This window comes from Sminthopsis crassicaudata, chromosome 1 (genome assembly GCF_048593235.1).
Source record: "Sminthopsis crassicaudata isolate SCR6 chromosome 1, ASM4859323v1, whole genome shotgun sequence".
Classification (NCBI taxonomy): Eukaryota; Metazoa; Chordata; class Mammalia; order Dasyuromorphia; family Dasyuridae; genus Sminthopsis; species Sminthopsis crassicaudata.
In genome coordinates this window covers 400,523,862-400,542,485 of record NC_133617.1, presented here as the reverse complement: position 1 = coordinate 400,542,485, position 18,624 = coordinate 400,523,862, and the positions used below count along the sequence as shown (strand labels likewise).

At 35.2% G+C, this 18,624-nt stretch overlaps 1 protein-coding gene across 3 annotated transcripts in view; it reads left to right on the top strand.

Moving 5' to 3' along the window:
* Positions 1–18,624, top strand: part of PRKCB (protein kinase C beta) — a 629,528-nt gene that overhangs the window by 440,887 nt on the left and 170,017 nt on the right. The window lies entirely within an intron of this gene.

Below are 18,624 nucleotides of genomic sequence, written 5' to 3'. Positions count from 1 at the left end.
TTTATCACTTCCTGAGTAAGAACTTTCAATAGGTTTACCCTGCTGTAGAAAAAAGTTCTTTGTCCTTAAAATGACCACTTTGAGAGAGGATGTGATCATTCTAGCATTCTATGCTTTGATGAACAAGCCCAAATTCACCCTAAATTTATACTGCTCAAAATTTTATAAATCTTGCTCACATTTAGAAAGGTAGAAGGATAAACAAGAAAGAACATTGGTCCTGGAGTTATGTGACCTAAGTCTGATTTCTGGCTTGATGCTTGTTAGCTATGTGTCTCTGAACAAGCTTCTCCAGATTTATCAGCCTCCGTTTCTTCAACTATGATATGGAAATAATTTTGATTGTTCTACCTGTCTCTGAGGGTATTCGTGAAGGAAAAGTTGTGTAAATGTGAAATACATACATATATATAATATGTGTGTATGCACATATATATACACATACATACATACACACACACACACACACACACACACACACACACACACATTTGGGTATATAAAATTGTGCGTCTTTCCCAATTTTGAAGTTATAAAATTTCAAGCCTGACTGCCCAGCATCCCAAGAAATTCTCAGAAAATTTTCATGTTAAAATTACTTTTGATTCACTTTGTTTATTTGTAAATTAGTGCAGCAGAGCCTCTTTAAAATCATGGGTAGGAGTTAACACTCATGATCTAGGCTTAACCCTATTGCATTCTATCCATAGGGTTTTGTTTCAAGAACATCACTTGATCTGGGCTTTCAAAACCACGCAGTAATGAGACAAGTTATAACAAAAGGATGTGATTTGATTTACCATAAGACCCTTTAAGGAAAAGGGTGTGTATCCTAAATCCAGAATAGCTAGAATTCTTATTTTGAGTATCCCTGTCATCCCAAAACCAATTTCCACCTAATTTTCTCAAGGAAAACATAAGATATGGATATTGATAATTGATGAAGGCTCACAACGATTTATTGCTTTGAACTCTCAAAGTACTTTAATCATGTCATTTGAATCCCACCAAAACCTGATAGTAAATGCTCATAATATTCCCATTTATGGATGAGGAAATTGAGAATAAGAGATATTAAACAATTTTCTCAAAGTCACATAGTTGATGCCTTTTATTCTCAGAGGTGACCAAAATGACATCGCTATGTTGGACTCAAGTTACATTGTGCCTGATTGTGACTGACCAGATCATTACAAGCTTGGAACTCTCTGACACAGATCCAACACAAATAGTCCATGTCAACATTTGGGGTAGACTCTCTAACTTTGTGCATCTTGTATGTGAGTTTGTTAAGTGTCTGAGGCAGGATTTGACTCTAGATCTTCCCTAACCCATTTCTAGTACTCTATTGACTATACCACACTGCTTCATATGAAGAAAGCACAAGAAACAGATTACTAATTAGGTCGTGGTCATGTAGGCTTGTGAATTTTAGCACAAGAAATTGCCTTTAAACCATAAATCACTTTATGTCCAAGTTAGAAAGACTATTAGAACATAGAGCATCCTTGCTAGAAGGGAGCTCAGAAATTTGATCTAGTCCAATTCACTTATGCTAGAGATGAGGACATTGTGACTCAGATTGGGGCAGTGGGACTAATGTCTGTGTCTTATCTATTACTTTGTTCATGCCATTTAGCACTGAGCTTTACACATAGTCAGTACTTAATAAATGTGTGTTGAATTGAATTGAATTTGTTGAATTGAACAGCCCAAGGTCAGTTACACTAGGAAAATTTCATTGCTGCCAGTAAGCATATTTAATTCCTGTTCTTATAGCGTAGGCTGTGCTGTTCCCCTGAAGCAGAGCATTCTCAGAGATGATAAAGGAGTTTGAGGCAATTTGTTTTGTGACTTAAATACAAAAATGCACAAAGCCTCCCTCTCAAAGAGGAAGCAGAATTTTGGTGGCTCCAGATTAGCCCTAACATCACTTGTGTTTAGCAGAGTGAAATATATTTAAGAATAGTTATCACCAGTGGTCCAGTCCCATTGGAAAAGAAATATCTTGCTTTAAAAACAAACAACAAAAAAAAAAAACACCTGTCTTTAGTGGTTGTGCATTGGGGCCACTTCAAAAATGATAGTGCCTGATAATGAGGTATTTGTCCTTATGTGAGTATGGGGTTTCATATTGAACTGAGTTTTGCTATAGAGGAAGGAATTTTATGACATGATAATGATAAGAGCACTGGACTAGGAGACAGCAAATGAAGGTTCAAGTGCAGCCTTTGCCATTCATGTGCTAAATAACCTTGAACAAATTTCTTCCCCTCTGTGCACTTGTGTGTCCTCATCTTTAAAATGAAAGTGTTGAACCAAATGATCCCTAATGTTTCTTCAAGTGTGGACATTCAATATTCTGTATTTCAACTCTGCTCTTCTATATTTCAAGGGCCCTTCCTTTTATCTAGAACATTTATTTGTTCTTTTTCTTTTTTAAGATCCTTCTACCATTGAGAGTAAGGGTGTTTTATTCCTTGGGTTTGTATCCTCAGTGACTAATAGTGTCTGGCACATAGAATGTGCTTAATAAATGGCTGTTGCAAGTTTTATTGCTATTCTACATTCTATGATCTTAGTTGCAAATCAACCTCAAAGCTGTTGATGCAGAAATAGATTGGTGCTATTTATATAAATTTTACATATTTGGGGCCATACTCATCTGATGGTAAAATGTTTAAACTTTTATCTAACTCTGGCTCCTGTGCTCCCTAATCTAGTGAGTTCCTTTTTTTTTTTGCCATTTTTAGGGGGAGGTCACTTCTTCTAAATCACATTGATCTTGCCTAAACTAGATTTTACATAAATCCACTCATCTCTAAAGACATTCATCCATTCTACAATATTTGTTGAGTAAATATGTAAAGTTCTTTACTGGTAACTAGAAAGTAGCAAAAATATGAATAACATGGATTCTCTCTTCACGAAACTTATTGTCTAGAAAAGGAAATAAATTCATGTAGAAATATAAAGCAAAGTAGAATATGATGAGAATATCATAGGTACACAAAAGCATTATGGTGATTTAAAAGAATTTATTTGGAAGATCATGGAAGACATCATAAAGGAAGAAATATTGGAAATCATTCTTGAAGGATAAGTAAAAAGATAACAGTTACTGATTAGTTAGGTGGAGAAAGCAGCAGGATAAAGAGAGAAAAAGGAAATTACTTGATATATGGCATTCCCTACCTTTGAAAGGAATTTGAGCTTGGCTTGCTTTATTTTCTGGCTCTAAATTGCATGTGTATCTCATGCCTTTTCAACACATTGGCACTATGAAATCCAGTCTTTAAGAAGAGGATTACAGCTAGGTATTTTAAGAGTATTTTGCTTTCATTCATGAATTCAGTTCTTATCCAAGACACACCATCCTTTTAGAGGACTTGAGACAGAAGCCATTTGGTTGAAGCTTCCAACCAGACTCTTGTTCTGTACCCTGACCTTCGGGTAGCCTGCCACCAACCCCAAATCTGCCACACCAGAACCTGACTCAGTCTGGGACTGTAGTGCTACACCCAGGGTTTGTGATGTCTCCAGGCTTACAAACTGTCAGCTGAGCAGAGGCTCTGGAAAGCCAAGCAACTCGGGATGCAAATGGCTTTCGGCTCTAAGTAAACAGCATCATCAATTTCTGCAGATCAGAAAGGGGGGAAAAAGCCTTTGGGAGAAGAGGATCCAGCTGAACAGAATTTTACGTGCAGACTTCAGAATTGCCTAGTATTCTGCTGGCACGTGAGTGGGGGAGAATGGCTTTCCTGAAGGTGACACTGTCCGTATTCCAGCAGCTTGCTTCTCAGTCGCAATGACTGAATTTAAGTGTCTGGAGGAGAATGTGACCAGATTATAGCACAGTAATCAAACTGTGGCATGGGAAATAATTTTTCAAGCCATTTTTTCCTGCCATCTGAAGGGAGGCTGAACAGAATTATTCCTTAGAGACCTGCAGTAGGCTTCTCTGTAATCAGGCTTGTAATGTAATCAAAATGTTTAGTAAGGCAGAGAGTATCTTCCCATGCAAGTCCAAAGGATGGTGATTTATGTAATACAGTCCAAGCTTCAATTCCCATTAAAGACTTTAATTTACCAATAACAGACATGGTCTGAGCTTTCTCTTCATAAAATTATACAATGAAAACAGTTCCTGTCTTCTCCTTTCTTTTCCCCTCCTCTCCTGTTCATTTCTCATGAACTATACGAAAGGTACTATGCTAGACTTTAGCAATACAAAAACAAAAATGAAGTAGTCCTTCTCTTCACCAGGCTTCCACTACAGGAATACAACAGCACAGTATAATGAATACTGGTTCTGAAGTCAGGAGGACCTGAGTTCAAAGCCTACCTCTGATGATTATTACCTGTCTGACCTTGGTCAAGTGAGTAATCTCCCTGTGCCCTAGTTTCTTCATCTTGAAAATGAGGTGGACTAGATCTGAGGTCTTTTTTTCAGCTCTAGACCTAGGATTTTAGGTATAGTATGTACCCAGGTAAATAAATGAAAAGTATCTTTGGCAAGATTGAAATAGGGAGCATGTTAACAACGAGGGATGTTGGGAAAGGATGTGTACATAAGTTATAGGTGAACCTTTAAGAGGCACAAGTGAGAAGAAAGAACCTTCCAGATGCAAGCAAAAGCACAAAAGGTTGGAATGACATATACCAAGGATTGCAGTATGGTAAAAAGAATACTGAGTGTGGAGTCCCTGGACCTGAATTGTCTTTCTGCCACTTATTACCTGTGTGACCTTACATAAGTCACTTAACTTTTCTGCATTTGTAAAGTGCGAGGGTCGTGCTGGCTTACTTATAAGGTCCTTTTTCATATTATGACCTATCCAATGGTCCTATAAAAATAGAGAATGTGTGAAGATAAATAATTTGAATTTTCTGAAAAAATAAGTTTTATTCACACTATTTAAGACTATAAATAAAAAGCAGAAAAGTTTGTTTTATTCTATAGCTTTCTTGAACAGGAGAGTGATATGGGCAAGCTTGTGCTCTCAATTATATGGAGCATGGGTTAGAGAGGAGAGGAAACTAAAAGTCTGGAGACCAATTAAAAACTATAATAACATTCCAGGTGAGAGGTGATGAGGGCCTGGACTATAGTGGTGTTATGAAGTTTCTAGAATGTTCATATTTTTTGTGCACATGAAATATAGACCCTTAACTTTTTTGTAGCTGACTTTAGTCATTCCCAGTTAGAGGTGGTATATGACTTTGGGGTCAGGGATTGTTTTTGTAATATTGTAATGGCCACAGCAGTAGGACTGAGCCCAGGGTATAAAGGTTGGGGGAAGCAGAGAAGGTTAGATATCCTTACAAGTAGATGAAGCTGTCTGCCCTATTTTTAAGCAGCTGTCAGAAACATTTCAACTCTGGAATTCTGTCTTATGTTTATAAAGCTGAACCAGATATGAACCCAATAAATAACCAATGAAAGAAAGGCTGGATCTGCATTGTGAAGGGATATAAATACCAAAATAGAGAAGTTTGTGATTTATCTTGTAGGCAGTAGCAAATTGTTGAAACCTCCTAAGGAGAGGAGTGATGACTCCTACTTAATCCATGACTGCAGTTTGTCCTGGACCATAAAAGAACCTGGTGATCCTGAGAAAAGAGCCTGCCTCCTCACATATACAGATCTCTCCGTCACAAGCTAAGGTCTTAGTTATTGCTTCCTTGGTTTCCTCCTTAGCAAAAGGAAGAGAATAATAACAACTCTTCTTCCACCATAGCACTTAGATGTGATAAGGCATGTTAAGATGCTTTGAAAGTCAAACAGCTTTAAATATAAGGAATTATTAGCATTATTATTGCTATTTGTGGAAGCTGGTGAGAGGCAATGCCTTTTTGGACAGGCAGCAAGAGTCTCCTTTTTCCTGTGTGGGTTGCTTACCTAATTCATTCCTGGGCTATTAATGTGGAAAATAAGATTCTAAAGATGATTACAGTGCTGTTGCTAGTGTGTCACATGCTTCTACCCACACACTAGGAACCCTTCTAATCTGCTTTCCAGAATCCACTAGTGGCTGGAATGGACCTTAGAAACCATTGAAGCCAAGTCCTTGATCTTTTTTACCAGTAAGAAAACAGAAATTTAAAGAGTTGAAGTAAGTTGTACAGGGTCATACAATAAGTGGTAGAACCTGAACATTTCCTGCTTAATGCACTTTTCTGTATATTCCATTGTATCTCTTAATATAAGAGGATCATACTCTATAAAACAAATGGCCTTGGACACTCGGTCTCTAGTTAGCCTACACTCATTGCAGAATTGATTTGCAGAATGATTTGCCTGAACCACTGTACGAGATGAAGTCAAGAACTGTGGCACAGTGAAACAACATAGCTTCTCTGTATCAGCAGAGACCCACTTCACCACGTAAACTAAGCATGAAGATACTTTTCCTCTATGTGTCATTTTTATACAGTATAATCCACACACATTCCCTGCCCTTTCCACTTCTTCCCCTAATAGCCTGACTCAGTAATCCCAATATAGCTTTTATGTGAACTTCGTTCCAGATGAATTATCCTCCATTCTTCTTACTCTGGAGATTGAATTCTTAACACATGCTCACTCTACCAGATCCTCCCTAGGGAAAGTAGGTCATGAGCAGCAGTAATACATGGCAGCCAAAGGAGAACATGCCATTTTAAGTTGAGATGTAAAAATATTGATCCTTTAAGGCCCTTTCCTTATGTAACTTAAAAAAGGAGTAATGGAAGCATGATTTCCAAGGAAATGATGGTGTTGCTGTCCAGGGTGCTAGTCAGTCCACATTTGGCATATTGTGACTCCTGAGTGCCATATTTTGGGAGGAATATCAACAAGTTGAATCACCCCCAGAAGAGTGCAGCCAGAAAGGTGAGGAGACACAGAACTATGTCAAATAAGTATTGTTTTATCAAACAGAGATACCAAGACTAGAGAAGACTTGGTGAGAGGGGTCACGTAGAGATAATATATATTTATACAAATGTTTTAAGAACTATGTTATAAAAGAGGGCTTAGAGTTTTCTTGGATTCAAGTGATAATGAGTGAAAATTATAGGGAAGCATAGTTCAATCTGATATATCAAAAAAAAAATCTTTAATGATTGGCAATATACCATAGTTAAATGGGCTTCCTAGAGAAGTAGTAATCTTGTCATTACTAGGACCCCTCAAATGAGGGCTGGATAATCAATGACCAGGATTGCTATAGATGGCACTTTTGTCTTAGTTTTGAATTGAGCTACATAGCCTCTTCGATCCCTTCCAACTATAAATCTATAGAAAAAAATTATAACAACTCTACCCATGTTTCCTGTGATCCATCCCAAATTTTTTTCTCAGTCTACAAAAGTACTAATTCTTGTTTTATAGACTTGAATCATAAATGGCAATACACAGGATTTTACAAAATACTTAATCCAAAACTTTTATTATACAGATAAGGAAACTGAGGATTAGAAAGTTTTCCTGATTATAGATCAAAGGTTGTGGCCTTTGTTTTGAGGTTGACTGTTATAATAAGTCTTAGAAGTCTTTTGATGCAAGATATTCAACTCAATAATGAATGCAATGATATAAACAATACTGAAAATCAGTATACATAAGCTCATTTGAATGTGTACATCTGTATATGGCACTCCATAAGTTATAAAGTATTTTCTTTCCATTGACCCTGTGCTAAAAGGAAATGAGAACAACAAAATATTTATAGATATACACACATATATAGAGTACTATGCAATTGAAGTGGAGAATGGAACATTTATTAAGCTTCTACTATATAGTGACATTGTACTAAGTAGTTTACAAAATATCTTTGCTGATCTTTACAACAACCTTGTGAAATGGTGCTATTAAGATCTACATTTTACAATTAAGGAAACTGAAGCAAAAAAAAAAAAAAGTTAAATGACATGTTCAGTCTCACACAGCTAGTAAGTGCATGAAGCCAAATTTGAATTCAAATCTTCCTGATTCCATATACTTACTCCACATTCTCTCCACTGGGTTATCTAATTACACTAAGGCAGCTTGTTTGTAGCATAAATCTGTCAGAAAAAATTTCATTTTATCATAAATCATAGAGTCAAATCATTTCTAGCTTGGAGAAAAAAGAAGTCTGATATAGAATAGTCCTCTACCATTCAGTATGAGTCTACACCAAGAAGATTTCAGGTAACCCTTTATAGGCATCTCATACAGGGAAAAGATGATCTAAAATAAAGTCTTGGGTAACATTCCAAAATTGAGCATTTAAGTTACTCTCTTTCTCAACTACTCCCTTCACCCCAGGAGTTAAAGAAAGGAATCTCTTCCCTACAATATATATCTTAATCCTTTCTCAATGGATAATAGTGAAATCATTATATATTATATCATATAATATCATTATATTACATATATAAATAGTAAAATGAAAATCATTTCATGTGGATGGATGGAGAACTATGATGTGACCTAGAGAAAAGATACTGTGTTTTAATACTCTACCTTTAATACAAGAGATACTCTAACTTTAGTCTATCCACCCAGTGAAAGAGGATTTTTTGCCTTTTGTTCTGACCTAGCATTTCTTTCTAAAGGAAAGGGCTTTAGAGAAAAAATATTGTTCCTTAATATTTTCATTTTGACTAAAAAGGAGATTTTTTTTAAATATGCGCCCACACAGTACAGCACTGCAAATGTTATAGTCCCAAGTTTACAGATTTAAGGCTTAGAGCAGGAAAAAAAAAAAAAGATTTAAACAAGTAGGTAGGTAGCTAAGTAGGAAGAACACTAAGAACACTGGATGTGGGTTCAGGAAGGCTTAAGTTCAGATCTAGCCTCAGACAAATTACTTAGTCTCTTCTTGTTTAAATTTCTTTTTCTATAAAATGGAATATTAATATCACCCAAGGTTGTTGTAAGAATAGCGAGAGAATGTTTTCAAAGTGCTTTGCAAACCTACATAGATCTGTAAATGCTAGCTTAGTTTTATCACTGTTACCATTGTCATTATTATCTAAGGTCGTAGAATGAGGCAGAGCTAGCCCCCAAACATACATAAGATCCTCGGTCTCCCAGTCCTGCCTTCTTTTTATTATAAAATCCTGCTTCTTTTGGTATTTTAATGAACTTTTTAATCAAACATAAATGAACAGAGCTTTTTTCCTCTTTGAAATTGGATTTTTAGTTATTTTTGAATTACAAAGAGACATCACCTCTTTCCCTAATTGTTCTAATCCACTCTTCTAGTAAGGGCTGTTTTCTCTCCTTTTCCTGCATAAAAGAGACAACAAATTGTAGTATGTGGACTTGGATTTCAAACCAGGAAGCCTGGATTTTAATTTATCTCTTTAACTATCTTACTGGGTGACCTTCAGTAAATCTAAAAGAATAGCATATGAGAGCTTGGAGTAATCTTTCCAACTTCAAATTTTCTTACGTATTTTCTCAGGATCTCTACTTTGTCCTTACATATTCTACCCTATATCATACTGATTTGTTTTTATCAGAATGCCCCCAAAGGATTCTAAGCTCTTTGAGGATAACAACAATAATAGCATCTAGCAGTTATATGATATCTTAAAATTTGAAAAGCACTCTACAAATGTTATCTCATTTCATCCTCATACTCTCATTTTATAGATGAGGAAACTGAGACTGAGAGAGGTTAAATGAATTGTCTACAGTCACAAATCTATTAATTGCCTGATTCTCTGGATTTCCTATTAGCATTTTAAAGATTTTGCTACATTCCACATTATAGTTTTTCATCTGTTATACCTTTTCTGTAGTGCAGTGTTTTGCCTAAAATTTTTTAAAAATAATTGTTCATTTGAATTGGAAGGAATTTTAAAGCACAAAGTATGGAATGGCAGGGATTTCAAAGTTTTAAACTCCAAAAGCCTCCAAGCTCCAGAGCAGTGACTTGTTTTGCCTAGTGTTGCATAGCATGTTATAGGCAGAATCAAGACTTAAACCAAGATCTTCTCACAAAATTTAACAGTTTGTATGGTATTTTAAGATTTTCAAGAAATGTTATATATTACCTCTTTTGATTCTCATAGCAACCTAATGAAAAAAAGAGTCAGTGTATAGAAGAGTTATAGCAGTGGTCTTAGAATCAGGAAGATTTGGGTTCAAAATCATGGCTCTGGACAAATCACCTAAATTCTCTTTGCCTCAGTTTTTCTATATATAAAATGAAGAGGTTGGACTCAGATTCTAAGGTTTTTCCAGCTCTTAATTTATATTATGGTAAATTGCATCATGAGCATTTTTATCCCTATTTGAATCATGAGAAAAATGAAGTTTAATAAGATTAAATGACTAGTCCAGGGTCATACAGCTATTAAATTATTAGGTACTCAAATTTTAACTCCAAATCCATTATTCTTTGTATTATATCATGCTCAGTATCAAGAGCTATGCTCATGTACTTGATATAGTCCATAATAGAAGAGAGGCAAAAAAAAAAAAAATAGAGATGTAAAAGATGAGATCTTATACTTGCAAAATGTGTCCTCTGTAACTGAACAGAATCCTCTAACTTCTAGATCCTCACAGTTGGAAGGTGACACAGCTATGGAGACATAGCTATTGACCTTGACTTGAATAGGAGCCATATATTTCAAATATTCTTGAACTATGGGTTACAATTCCATACAAACTTGTGTAATTGAATGTGGGAGTTGTGAAAATTTTGACAATGCTAAAAGGTTTTTAATGCAGTGACTAAAAATTAATTCAAGACCAAATACATAATGAATCCTAGGGGTTTCTGGCAGTGCTTGCCCATGCTCATCCCACATAACCTTGTTTCTTAACATACAACACGTAAACTTTGCACTGAGAATGAACAAACATTGCCAGAAAGACATTGGCTCAGATTCAAGATGGGGTTATACAAAAATTTCTTGGCTAAAAAGGGGCTACAAACGAAAAAAGTTTAAGAAGCCCTAATCTATATAAGACTAATAAGTCATCCAGCTCCACTTAAAGATGTAGGCCTCTCTAACTGTGAACCTTACATCAAATCAAAATCTGCCATTAAGTAACTTCTACTTAATTTTGTTGATCTCAACTTTGGGACCCAGAAAAAAGTCTAATCAGCCTTTCAAATACTTGATCATAGCAGCCCTGCTCCACCTAAGGGCTTGAGGTTGGGAGTGATTGTTTTCTTCAGGGTAAACATTTTTTGCTTCTTCAAATGATCTTCATGAAATACCTTTCTTGGGTCCCCCAAACTTCAAAGCATCCCTTCTTTGTGTGCATTCCAGTTTGTCAAAAGCCTTGTGAGAATATGGCACTGAGAATAATAGATAGCTTTTATATAGTGTTTCAGTGCTTGAAAAACACTTTACAAATAATGTCTCCTTTTATTCTCCAGTCTTGTAGAACTATATCTGTTCTCCATATTCTAGATGTGGTCCAAGTGGCACGTATTCTGTGATATGTTTCCTCTCTGGTTCTAGATATTGTGCTTATTAATGAATCTCTTATTTTTTGTTGTATTCATACATTTTATTAGAATTTCATTCATAATAGTTTCATCCTTTTCCAATCTAATAATAACTAGCATTCACATAACTGTTTTAAGAGCTTTACAGATATTATTCCATTTTATCCTCACAACATTTTAGGTCATTTTAAAGTGGAAAAAATTGAGACAAACAGAGATTAAGTGACTTACCTAGAGCTATACAACTTGTTTGTCTGAGACTCTATTTGAATTCAGATCCTCCTGAATCTAGGCCATGTGTTTTATTCACTACAACACATGACTACTTAAGATTCCATTGTAGACTCTTAGATTATATGCATTCCTTGGCATATATGTACATAAAATAGGTTTTCAGATCCAACATTTACTGATAACAAATCACACAAAGAAATTTAGTTTGTCTCTTTTTATTTTTATTTGATATTTTTATTTTCCCCAGTTACATATAAAACAATTTTTGTATTCATTTTTTAAAACTTTGAATTTCAGATTCTCTCCCAGCTGGGGCCAGCTAGGTGGCGCAGTGGATAAAGCTCCAGCCCTGAATTCAGGAGGACCCGAGTTCAAATCTGGTCTCAGACACTTAACACTTCCTGTGTGACCCTGGGCAAGTCACTTAACCCCAGCCTCAGGAAAAAAAAAAGAAAAAAAAAGATTCTCTCCCAGCTGTCCCATCCTCACCCTGCCATTAAAAAAGCACATATGAAATTATGTAAAACATTTCCATAAAAGTTATGTTGTGAAAGAAAATATAGATTTCCTCCCTCAAAAAAATTAAGAAAAAAATTTTGAAAAATATTTTTTCAATCTATATTCAGACACAATCAATTCTTTCTCTGGGTATGAATAGCATTTTTCATCCTGAATCCTTTGAGGTAATTGTCAATCATTGAATTGCTGAGAATAGCAAAGTCATTCAAAGCTGATCATCCCATAATATTACTATTACTTTGTATATAGTACATTTCACTTTGCTGGAATTTATGGAGGACTTTCAGGTTTTTCTAATACTTCCTGCTCATCATTTTCATAAAACAATAATATTCCATCAAAATCACATGCCACAAGTTATTGCCATTCCCCAGTTAATGGGCATCCCTTCAATTTCTGATTCTTTGGCTTTAAAAGAAAGTTGCTGTAAATATTTTTGTACATAAAGGTCCTTTTCCTTTTTGTTTAAATCTCTTTTAGGATTCATGCCTAGTAGTGATATTATTAGGTCAGAAGATATGCATGATTTTATAGCCCTTTGGGCATAGTTCATATCTTGTTATCATTTATCAATTGGGGAATAAGTCTTTTTATTAAATAAATATGACTCAGTTCCCTATACATATGAGAAATGAAGCCTTCATCAGAGAAACTTGCTTCAAAATTATTTTCCCAATTCTTGCTAACTGTATTTTCTCCCTATTTAAAGCTATTTTAGGACAATTCTTTCGTATGCATATAATTTTACCATTTATTAAAGATGAAAGCAAATTTGCATACTAATAAGGATATGCCTGTTTATTTTTACTTAAAGAATTAAATCTTAGCAGATTTCTCTGGTACCTTTTGCTGTTGTCAGATTTTTCATAACCCCTGCATTCGGTAATGTGACCCCATATAGGGACATGACCCACAATTTGAGAAGCTTTGGCATAAAAGATCTTTTCTATGAACTCTCAGAAACTTAATTTCCCCAAATGAAATGGCCACTTTCCCCCCCCCCTTTCCATAAATTGTACTTTTGCAGTGACATTCACCTTGTGAATAAGAATCAGATCCAGAACAAAAATCTAACATAAAACCTCTTGAACTAGACTATACTAAGTCTTATCTTAACCTTTCTGTGACTGATTTTCTTTATCAAAGAGCTAATCTCTGAATAGTTTTATCTCTAAAAAATAATAATATCTATCATGCCTCATCTGTCTTATTGACTTGTGAGAACAGAAAATGCATTATAATTATAATGCATTGCATAAATATGATGTAATATTTTAGTTATTTGACAGCATTTATTAAATATCTACTACTAAAGATCAACCTTTCTCTGTTCAAGGTACTAATGGGACAAAAGAATTAAAAAATACCAGATCTCCAATGAACCTATAGCTTTTTTGCAAAAATACTATGTAAAATTCCTACTTTAATAGAGAAAGAGAAACTTAGACACAGGAATTTAATGGCTAGAGTTAGAATACTTAGGAGAGCCGTATATAAAAGTCAAAATAAATAATATTGATGAATTTGTGCTCGATGGTTTCATACCTTTTAAAGAAAAGAAAAAAACTCTAAGTTAATTCTGGCAACTGAAGCTGATTAATTTAACTTAAATGGTTACTGAACAAGTTTAAGTAGTTGTATTGATATTCAGTATTAAATTTTCAATAAAACATTTAATAGAAAGCATTTAAAACATTAACAAGAAGGTATAAACCAAAATATTTAAACTGTAACATAAAATAGAAATGGAATTCATTACTTTGGAAACCAAAGACTATATAGAATGTTAGAATTGGAGATGACTTCAACTGTACTAGATTCAACTTCTTTTTTTTGCTGATGAGCAGAGGACCAGAGAAATTGAGACTTGCTCAGAGTTATATATCTAATGAGTGACCAAGCCAGGATTAGAATGCAGGTGATTCTATTAACAAGCTATATCCCCTCTGTATTGTATACCTTCTAATCTCAGTGCTCAACTGAAATGGCTGAAGAGATTATCAGATGATCCCTTAATTGCTAAATCTATTAATGGTATTTTCTCCATCTTCATCCTTTTTTAACTCTGCAGTCTTTGACATCATGGACTAATCTTTCCTTCTGGATGCTTTTTCTTTTCATAACATTTACTCTCTTTCCTCCTAAGACCTTAACTTTTTTAGGTCAAGGTCTTCACTAAGGTATCTGGTGCCTTCTCCAGTCATCCTGATCTGTATCTTGTCACTAGGTCCAGATGACTCTAGAGGATAGAGTGAGGCTGATGACTTTGCACAGCCTTCCCTCACTTGTATCCAATTCACTTGCAAGTCATGTGTCCCTTTCCTAATGTCATAGTCTTCTTGAAGAACAGAGGACATCAGCAACTAGTGAGTAATAGTAGCTGTCCCATTGGGAAGAGACCCAACTGATGAGCTTTAGTTGGAAGATGAAACTCCTTCCCTCCTTCTCTCCCTCCTTTCCCTCTGTCCACAGAAGGTATCATACCCTTGCCCAAAGGAATGCAAAATTGATCATTGAAACCTCACCAGATAGCTTGGAGCATACAGACTACATTTCTTTAAGAATCTTGCCTTACTGTCTTTTCATAGTGGCCAGAAACTGGAAACTGAGTGGATGCCCATCAGCTGGAGAATGGCTAAATAAACTATGGTATATGAAGGTTATGGAATATTATTATTCTATAAGAAATGATTAGCAGGATGATTTCAGAAAGACCTGGAGAGACTTACATGAACTGATGCTGAGTGAAATGAGCAGGACCAGGAGAAAATTGTACAGAGCAACAACAAGACTATATGATGATCAATTCTGATGGATATGGCTCTTTCTAACAATGAGATGTTTGAGACCAGTTCCAATGACCTTGTAATGAAGAGAGCCATCTACACCCAAAGAGAGGGCTGTGGGAACTGAGTGTGAATCACAATATAACATTCTCATTTTTGTTGTTGTTTGCTTGCATTTTTCTTATTCATTTTCTTTCCTTTTTGATCTGATTTTTCTTGTGCAGCAAGATAATTGTATACATATTGGATTTAACATATATTTTAACATGTCTAACATATATTGTATTGCTTGCCATCTAGAAGAGGGGATGGGAGGAAAGGGGAAAATATGAAACACAAGGCTGTGCAAGGATCAGTGTTGTCAAATTATCCATGCATATGTTTTGAAAATAAAAAGCTTTAAATTTAATTAAAAAAAAAAAAAAAAAAAAAAAAAAAAAAAAAAAAAAGAATCTTGCCTTAAACTCAAATCACTCTGGTTCTCATTGCTTGGCCAACAGTAGGTCCCAGTCCAAGTCTTACTTGGTCTTTGTTTTTGTGCTAATGATTCAGAGTGAGTGTGATTAGTGATTGTTTCTGTTTTGACCAGAAACACTGAGCATCTTTACTTCCCAGATTAATTTTTTTGACTAGCTAAAAGAGGCTATTTTTTCTCATTTCTTACCTAGCCTCATTCACTGAATGGGAGTTGCTCAATCAACCTGAGACCTGGAACTTTAGCTTAAAAAAGGCCAAGTTCTTCTAATGCATCCAGGACTATCTCTAGTCATCCTGATCCATATTTGACCACTGGACCCAGGTAGCTCTAGAAGACAGAGTGAGGCTGGTAACTTTGTACAAACCTACCTCACTTAAATCATATTCATTTGCAAATCATGTCATCACCTTCCTGATGACATGGTCTTCGAGAAGAACAAGTAATAACCTTTTTGACCATTCTTTCTCCATCTTTGTTTATAATTCATATCACATCTACTTATGGATTTTTTGAAGTCTCTGTCCTGAATTTTCTTCTCTTTCCTCTTTAAACCCTTTTGTTTGATGACCTCATCAACTCCTATGGTTACCTAGAGAGCTGCTAGAACCAGCTCAAATTAACTTGAGACAGCCCATTCAGTTGTCCAATTTTTTTAATAATAGCTTTTTATTTTCAACATATATGCAGATAGTTTTTAACATTCACCCTTGCAAAACCTTATGCACCAAATTTTTCTCCCTCCCTTCCTCTCATTCCCCTCCCTTAGATAGCAAGCAATCCAATATATGTTAAAGATGTACAATTCTTCTATACATATTTCCACAATTATCATGCTGCACAAGAAAAATCAGATCAAAAAGGAAAAAAATGAAAAAATACAAAAAGCAAGCAAACAACAAAAAAAGTGAAAATACTATGTTGTGATTCACATTCAGTCCCCATGGTCCTCTCTCAGGATGCAGATCTCATCACAAGTCTATTGGAGCTGGCCTGAATCACCTCATTGTTGAAAAGAACTATGTCCATCAGAATTGATCATCATATAGTCTGTGTACAATGATCTCCTGGTTCTGCTTACTTCACTTAGCATCAGTTCATGTAAGTCTCTCCAGGTCTCTCTAAAATCATCCTCCTGACTGTTTCTTATAGAACAGTAATATTCCATAACATTCATATTCCATAACTTACTCAGCCATTCTCCAACTGATGGGCATCCATCTAATTTTCAATGTGAACATTTTCACTTCAGAAATCAACAAATGCAACTATTCATGTTTTGTTGATTGTTTAGATTTTTTAAATTGATGAAAAATGTTAATAACAAAGATTAAACTTTAAATTGTATCACTATTTCATTTTTGGAGGACCAGTTGTTAAACATACCTGGGTTTAACTATCATCTCTGTACGGATAACTCTTGAATTTACACATCCAGCCCCAGGCCTTTTCTCCACTTCCATTTCTAACTAAGTTCAGATTGAAAATTTGAATTAGATGTCTCATTTGCATCTCAAACTCAGTTTATTTAAAACATAACTCATTTTTCTCTAAAATTTTCTCCTGTCTTAAGTTTCCGTGTTCCTTTTGAGAATACCATCATTTGGTCTTGTTTCTCCTCTTCCAACCAATTCTACTTTTTTTTTTCCAATTTGTACTAATATATATGTACTATATGTAATACATGCATATGTGATGTATGTACAGTTGTTTCCATATAAGAATAGGGACTAGCACATAGTTCTGAATTCTTAATAAATGCTTATTGGCTTGATCTGACTTCATCTCCCAGGTTCACAATCTTAGTGTTATTTTGACCCTTAAATCTCACTCACTGTACCCCAAATCCAATTAGTTGGTAAATCTCACTTTGTCTATCCTCCACAAAATCTCCAATTTCTATCTCTTTCTTACCATTTATACAGCCTCACTTAAGTCTGAGCTATATTCAGGTCCTCGTTGATTCTTGCCTAGACTATGGAAATGGCCTTCAACTTCATATATTCCAATTATTCTCCCTACTTCATATTGATTTATACTGTAATCAGTCCTCCAAAAAGTTGCCAATGATTTTTCTACAGCATAGAGCTGACCTCCCCTCCCAACTCAGTAAGTTCCAGTGGTTTTCTCTTTCATTTAAGGAGAAATTGCTCTGTTTGGCATTCAAAGCTCTCCAAAACCCAAACTTTCCAGCCTTCTTGCACATTACTCCATTTCACTGTGGTCTAGCCAAATTCACCTTCTCATTGTTTCTTTTGACAGTCTATCTTTTGTTTCTGTGCCATTGCGCTTACTATATCTCCTGTACTTAAATTTACTCCTTTCTCATGTTTACCTCCTTGAAACATCTAGTTTCTATCATGACTTAGTTCAAACACTGCCTCCTGCAGAAGAATTTTGCCCTTTTTCCTAAATGCTAATAATTTCTACCTCTCTCCTCCTTTCTCTCAGACTATTTTGTATATTTTTCCCTGTGGGTTTTTTAAATTTATATTGTTATTCATATACATGTTGTCCCCTTCTTTCTTTGAAGAAAGGGACTTTTGCTTTTATCTTTGTATTTTGGGGATCTGGGATGGGCCCTGACACATATTAGGTTCTTAATGAATATTTGCTGATTAAATGTAATGTCTCAGTATGTTTTTTAAAAGGTATAGAACTACATAGAGACTATTAATTTCCATATTTTCACACTTGAAGGCCAGGAATACATTTTTAGTATCCTTGGTCCTTAGCTCTGTGACTGGCACAGAATGGTAAGTGCTTGTTGAAGGCAATACTTTAAAATGCTTGATGACTGACCGAGCGTGGAATATGAGCTTTGTTTGAATTCTTACTCAGAAATGGAATATGCCCCTAGAACATCTTGATTCATGGATATCTGCATAATGGGTTGGGTTGAGATTTTCAGAATACCCAAGTGAAATCTTTTCTTCTATCAACAGCACTCATTTACTTTCTTCTTTTCTTGTGGCAGGTGCCATCTGCTCATTTTAAAAATAATTTTTAAAAGCAAGTGTTTTAGTTTTTCAAAGTGAGGCGAAGACAAGTGGTATTTTTAGTCCTGTTTTCAACCAAGTACCCAAAGAATTCTGGGCCAAGAGTCAGGAGACCAGGGTTGTAGTCTTCATTCTACTGCTGGCTTGTTGCATTGTGACCTTTT